The sequence below is a fragment of the Vombatus ursinus genome, unplaced genomic scaffold (assembly GCF_900497805.2).
Source record: "Vombatus ursinus unplaced genomic scaffold, bare-nosed wombat genome assembly UNPS02014797.1, whole genome shotgun sequence".
Classification (NCBI taxonomy): Eukaryota; Metazoa; Chordata; class Mammalia; order Diprotodontia; family Vombatidae; genus Vombatus; species Vombatus ursinus.
This window is the reverse complement of record NW_020954575.1, coordinates 1588038-1595762: the sequence shown is the minus strand read 5'-3', so window position 1 is coordinate 1595762 and position 7725 is coordinate 1588038.

Genomic DNA, 7725 nt, shown 5'->3' with positions numbered 1-7725 from the left:
AACCCTCTCATTTTATAGACTGGTAAATGTGAGGCCCTGGAGAGCTTTAGTGACATGCTGGAGGTCATGTGGCTAGTTACAATTACAGAGCCAGGCCAATTCCTAGTTATGTGTTTTTTCCACTATTATACCTACATCTACTCCCTGCATACTCCATTCCTTGGGGGAGAAGGATCATTTGCTGTAGTTTTCACAGATTTGAGTCTTACGCCTGCCTCGGTCACTAGGAATGTGACTGGCAATTCACTTACCTTCCCCAGACTGTTACCTTGTTTTTAAAATGGGGGTAGTTCTGACCTGTGTAATTCATGAAATTGTGAAGATAAGAAAATGTTTGAAAATGTATGTGGTATTGTTCCTTAAACATTTTATAATATGTGGATACCTTGTATATACACACACTGCCCTGAGCACCCAAGTCCATGTTCTCCACAATATATCCTCTATGTGGATGTCCCACTGACACCCCAAATTCAACTTGTCTAAAATTGAATTTTCCTTTTCCCATAAACCTCTTAACTTTGGTATTTTTCTGTGGTACCACCATTTTACTCAGCCTCCCATGTTTGCAACCTTTCAATCTTTGACTCCTATTCCTTATCATTCCCAGTCAGTTACAAAGTCCTGATAGCTTCCCCAAGTCATCACCCCCTGCTTACATTGCTGCATATCCTAACAGGTCTTCCTGCTTACATTTGTACCTGCCTCCTTTCCAGGCCCTCCTTTGAGATACCACAATACTCCAAATGTAGAGCCATCTCCTCTCTTGTTCTGCCTGAGATCACATTCTGTGGTTTGTTCTTTTGTGATAGCTAGTATATACATACTGTATGAGAGAGTGTTACAGTCAGGAAGACCTGGGTTTGATTCCACAAGTCACTTGGATATATAGATTAGGGAATCATCTGCACATAGATAATAATGTGTATGAACCCATGTGAATGCATGAGATCACTCAGAGAGTGCAGAGAGGATAGCACAGGGCAGGGGCTTGGGGTACACCTAGAGTAAGGTGATGAGATATGAATTACAATTAAGCAAAGGAGACTGGGGAATGTTCCAATAGGGAGCCAGAGAACCAAGCGAGATTAGTGTCATGGAAAACCAGAGAGGAGAAAGTAACCTGAAATGTGGCACCCAGAACTGAAAACAATATTCCAAATGTGGTCTGACCAGAGTAGGATTATCACTTTTCTCATGGTCCTGTAATAATAAAGATGGTAATATTTACATAGTAATTACTATATACCAGGCACTGTGCTAAGCCTTTTACAGTTATTTCATTTGATGCTTACAACAACCTTGTGAGGTAAGTGATATGATCCCCATTTCACAGATGAGGAAATAGACAAACAGGTTAAATGACTTGCCCAGAGTCACACAGTAAGTGTCTGAGGCTGTATTTGAACTCAGGTCTTCCTGACTTTAGGACTGTATTCACTGGGCCACCTAGCTGCTACAAAAAGTGTCAGAAATGCTAAATATAGTAGAATGAGCTGAGGCTGCTGCAGGAAGCTAAGGACAACAAACATGGAGGTTTTATCTATATTGGGAGAAAAAAGATTGAAGGACTAGGCCCTTTGCTTAGGGTAGATGGGATGATAGTAACTGATAACAGAGAGAAGGCAGAGCTGTTCAATTCTTTGTGTTTGCAAAGTAGAATGACCTTTATAGATAGTTGATACACAAGATAAGTATATTGTAATAGAACACCTGGTTGCCCTTGGTATAAATTCAAACCACCTGACCCAGGTGAACTACATCCTCGGTCCTGAAAGACCCAGCCAATGTGATTATCTGAAAGAACAGGAAAGTGGGAGACAGACAACAAGATAGGAGAAGGGCAAATGTCCCAGAAAAGAGAATAGCCTTTAAACTATAAGCCAGTGAGCTTCACTTTGCTTTCTGAGGAAGTTCCAGAACCAATCACTAAAGGGATGATTAGTAAACATATAGAAAAGGAAACAGTGATTCCAAAAGCAAGGTTTCTTCAAGAACAAGTCTTGCTAGACTAACCTCATTTTCTGTTTTGACAAGATTACTAAAGTAGTAGAAGGAAGAATGCTGACATATGGCTTACCTAGATTTAATATGACTTATGTTAAAGTATTTATTCTTGTGGAGAAAATGGAGAAATATGGATTGGACAATAATAATTGGACAATCAGATGGATTCAGAACTGGTTGTCCATTCAGTGTCAATGTGAAAGAGGTCTCCAGTAGAGTACTTCAGGGATCTGTGCTTGGCCATGGGCTATTTAACATTTTTATCAGTGACTTGGATAAAGGTAGAGGTGGTATGTTGATCAAATGTGCTGATGACAAAGCTGGGGGAGATGGTGAACATAATAGATGACAGAATCCAAAAGGATCTTGACAGACTAGAGCATTAGGCCAAATAGGATGAAATTCAGTACAGATCAATGTAAAAGTCTTGCATCTGAATACAAAAAACAAAATAAAACAAAAACTTTACAAGTATAAGATAGGGAAGCCATGTAAAGACAGAAGTTGGTCTGATAAAAGATCTTGGGGTTTTGGTGGACTGCAAGCTCACTATGAATTAGGAATATGATGTAGCAGGGAAAAATGCCAGTGCTATCTTGGACTGCATTAAGAGGGGCATAACTTTTAGGAATAGAGAGGTAATAATTCTACTATATTCTGCCCTGTTCAGATCTCATTTACAGTATTATAGTTCATCCTGGGGGCCATGGTTTTAGAATGACATTGATAAGATAGAATGTGTTCAGAGAAGAACACCTGGAATGTTGAAGGGCCTTGTCATACAGGGATCAGTTGAAGGGACTGAAATGTTTAGCCTGGGGAAGAGAAGGATTAGGGAAGATGTGATTGCTGTCTTCAAGTATGTGAAGTGTTATCCTGGTGGAAGAGGGATTAGTCTTGTCTCCAGACAACAGAACCAGGAGTAATGATGATGATGATGATGATAGCTAACATTTATATAGTGCCTACTATGTGCCAGGTACTGTGCTAAACACTTTACAATTATTATTTGATTTGATCCTCACAACCACCCTGGGAAGTAGATACTATTATTATCCCCATTTTGCAGATGAGAAACTGAGGCAAACAGGTGTTAAGTGATTTTCCCAGGGGTCACACAACTAGTAAATGTCCGAGGCTGGATTTGAACTAAGGTCTTTCTGACTTTCTGCTTCATCACCTAGTTGCCCGAAAGGGGTAGAAGCTGCAAAACAAAAAACAAAAAAAAAAAAGTGCATTTAGGCTTGATTTGGTAAAAAAACAAAAAACCCAAAAACCTCCTAACAATTACAGCTGTCCCAAAATGGAATAGGTTGCCTCTAGATTTGATGTTCCTTCTCCATGGAGGTTTCAAATAGAGTCTGGTTGACCATTTGTGGGGGTATAATTGAGGATTCCTTTTCATGTATGAGTTTGACTAGATGACCACTGGTGTATATCTTCCAACTCTGAAATTCTATGATTTCTAGGTTCAGCCTTTCCAGTCTCTCCCCTCTCCAGTCCATCCTCCATGCAGATACCACCATAATAGTAATAAAATATGTCTTATGTCACTCCTCTGCTCAAAAATCTCCAGTGGTTCCCTATTGCCTATAACACAACTCCTCTATTTGTCATTTAAAGCCCTTCATCATGTTTCCAGCTTACCTCTCTAGACTTGTCACACACTCTCCTCCATACATACTACATTTCTGCCAAAATGGTCTGCTCACTATTCTTCATGCCCAACATTGTATGTGCCACCTCTGTATAAAGCTTTGCACAGAGCCTGCAATATACTTCCATTTTGCCTACGCCTTAGAAACATGGAGCCTTTCTTGACCTCCCCAATTTCCAGTATCTCCCCCCAGAAATGACTTTGTATTTACTGTGTAAGTGTGTATTACGTGTATACATTAGCTTATCTATTTACCAACATGTGCCTGTGTTGTTTCCCCAGTTAGAATGTAAACTTTCTGAGGGCAGGGACTGGTTTGTTTTTGTTTCCACAAACCCACCCAGAAACACAGGGTTTGGCCACATATAAGGTGCTCAATAAATACCTGTTGATTGATTGTGATGGGTTTTGAGACTGTGCTTTACAAGGATCTGTAGAAAGAACTGGGAATATTTTTCCTAGGGAAGGTAAAATCTGGTTGGGAGAGGGAGGATACTTGATTTCTACCTTCAAGTATGTGAAGGAAAGAGATTTGAATTTGAAGACTTATTCTGCTTAGTTGTAGGGAACAGAATTCAGAGGAATGGAATAGTAGAAAGATAAGGAAAAACATTTCTAAAAGAATGTAATAGATTGCCTCCGGAGGTCTTCAGTTCACTCTCCTTAAAAGGCTTCAAGGGAAAGTGGGGTGGTCACTTCTTAAAGTTGTAGACAGAATTCTTGGCCAGATTTGGCTTGTACTGATTCTCTGGCCTCAGAGGTCCCTTCTCAGGCCACCTGTCCACAGCAGGGATCACAGCCTGAAGGAACTTCTTCCCCTGGGGTCACACTCTTTGGATTATTGCCTGCTTCTTTTGGAGCACTATTTCAGGAATGCTTCATTTCATTCCCTTCTCTCAGGTCATCTCCTTTACCATCTCCTCACTAACATCTAGCCCTACCTGTGCATTCTTTCCTTCACTGTCTCCAGTTCTTGATTTCCTGAACCATGAATGATCAGTCAGTCAACAAGCATTTATTAAGCACTTACTATATATCTGGAACTATGTTAATCATTGAGTATTCAAAGAAAGTCAAGAGCCTGGTCCCTGATCTTAAGGATCTCATTCTTGTGGTGGAGGGGAGAGACAGGAGACATATAAATAATTATGTACATACAAGATAGAGTGTAAATGGAAGGTAATAACTACCATTTATGTAGCATTTTGAGGTTTGCAAAGCACTTCACAACTCCGGGAGGTGGGATGTGAGCTGTCTTAATCATCCCTGATATTGGTGTTACTACCCTATAGTCCCATCTAGCAATGTTCAGACCCAAACTTCCCCATCCCTGGCCACCATTCCCCTACATGTTTTCTTCATCAAAATGTAAGGCACTTGAGTACAGGGCTGTCTTTTGTATTTATACCCTCAATGGCTAGCAGAAGGCTCGGCACATAGGAAATGCTTAATATTTTTTTCATTCATTCACTCATTCATTAATTCCGTTCTTTACTCCCTCCCCCTCTTTGCCTTCAGTATTCCTATCTATCCTTTAAAGCTCAACTCAAATATCACTCTTTCCCAAAGCCTTCCTTGATCCTTCAATATTGACCTTAGACATGACAGCCCTATTTTGCAACTCTCTAATGCATGTGACATACTGTGTATTATCTCTCTTCTATCCTCTACTGGCATCTACGTTCCAAAGGTTGCATCTGTCCTTGTGCTTAGCACAATACACTGCACTTTTCCCCTCTTGAATCTTGCAGTAGGTTCATTTTGAATGTTTGCTGAATGAATAACCAATCATCCATCCTAATCTAATTTATCAACATCCCTTTGACGACATATCACCTTCAAACTTTTGAGAGTTAGAATGCAAAAAGAGCACCATTCTGGCCCTTTTCTCCCTTCTGATTGTAAAGATTTTGGGGGTGGGGAGGGGAAAGGGAAAGGCAGGTTTTAAAATAAGAGAAGGCAAGGAGTGAGGTGGATAAATAGATGAAGCATAAGCTTAGGAATCTGATGATCTGCTTTTGCCTCTTGGTCTCCCTTGTGGCACATTTCCTGTTTTATGTACAGGGCAGTGGAGGACTATTTAATTCCATGCCCAGGCTAGGGCTCATCATTTTAGGAGAGAGGTTCCTGGTTCTAAAACCAATGACAAGTTATTTTCAGTTATGACCTTGAATCTTCACTTACTCCACCCTCCTTGGGAGAGAAGACTGGGGAAGAGCTTTTCTTAAAGTTAACCAGCAGGGTGGAGGTTCTACCTTCCTTTAGTCAGTGGTTGATTGCTTCTGGGATGAGGTCACGGGCACTTGGAGTGCCTTAGCAGAAAAGCATACAGATGAAGAGAAGAAAGGGTTGGGCTCTCCAGTTCACAGATTCCGAGCTGTCTGGCAACCCTAGAGATCATCCAGTCCAACTCTCTAATTTTATACAGAAAATGAGGCTCTGAGAGGTTGCGACTTCCCCGGGTCACACAGATAGTTAAGTATTAGAGTTGATATTTGACTGTAGGGTTCTCTTCCTCATTCTCTAGTTCTTCTCATTATTCTTTCTCCCACCCTCAAAAAAACCCCCCATGAATAGTAGCTAACACTTAAAGAAGACTTTCAGGTTAAAAAAAAAAAAGCTTTAAGCATAACCTATGAAGTAGGTATTATATTTATTCTATTTTATGATGATTTATGATTCAGATGAAACTGAGAAATGATTGACAATGTTAGAGCCAGCCATCTGAACCCATTTGACTCCTGATAGTCCAGCAGTTTTTTTTCTCTACTTTCCCCACCTCTTGTCCAGTAGAACCCCCTCCTCCTGTCCAAGATCCCTTCTTCCATCTTCCCAAAGCCCTAGAACCGGAAGCTCTCTCTAAAAGCCTTTAAGGGAAAGTAGGCTGAACACTTGTCCCAGCCTAACAACCCAACACGACTCTCCACATGCTACGTCCTTATCTTCTCTCTCTGGACCCTGAACCCAGGACGATTCCTAGTAAAGAACACTCAACTTGGACCTTACTTCTGGCACATAGGAAGGTGAAGAGGATTTCTGTGGAACATTTTCTCCTCCCTTCTTCTATTGAATTTGGAGTCCAAGGACTTGAGTTCGAATTACATACTTACATATTGAATGTAGATATATGTTCACATAACTTATAATAGCTAGCATTTACATGGAACTTTGAGGTTTGCAAAATGTTACAAATTTGATTTTCACCACAACTCTGGGACATAGGTGCTATTACTATCCTCATTTTACAGAAGTGGAAACTGAGGCAGGCAGTGATTAACTGATTTACCCAGGGTTATGCTGCGATTTGAGGCAGGTTTTGAACTCGGGTCTTTTGTGTCCACAAAGTCCAATTCTCTATCCACTGCACCATTTAGCTGCTTCTTATATGAATGTTTAATGAGTAGGTTTGCTGAACGGTCACTGGTGCACTAAACTTGGAGTAGAGGAACCCGAACTCAAATTCCAGGTTCTGCCACCGTCATACCCCCACTGAATGTCGACGCACGTGGGCAGAATGGTCACCAATGTGACTTGTATGCCCTTGGGCAAGTCACTTCCCCTCTGTAGGCCTTAGATTCCTCCTGTGTAAAGTGAAGGGATTGGATTTGATGACCTCGTAAGTACTTTTGAGTCCTCGTGATAGGACCCCTTCCCCACCTCCACCCCTTCTTCTGGCTTTGGATTAGGGGGCAGGCACAACCTTTGCGCCCCCTGGGTTGCACACCTGCGCCCCAGAGCCGTCGGAGGCGGCGTGAGGGTCCAAGGTGTCCAGGCACGAGTCCTGCACCGGGAAAAGGTGGGCTGGGGCGGAGACCCCGCGACCCAGAACAGCGCCTGAGGCGAAGCCGAAGAGGGCGACGCCTTCTGCCTCGCGCAGGGAGCGGAGCTTCTGGCAGGAGGGGCGGGGCCGAGGCCGACGGCTCCTTCCACCTCGTGCTGGGGGCGGGGCTTTTGGCCAGAGGGGGGCGGGCAAGTCGTCGCTCTCGCTCTGGGGGCGGAGCCTCGGGCCAGGCGGGCGGGGAGACGGTGGGAGGCGCGGGGCGTGGAGAAGGCAGCGGCCC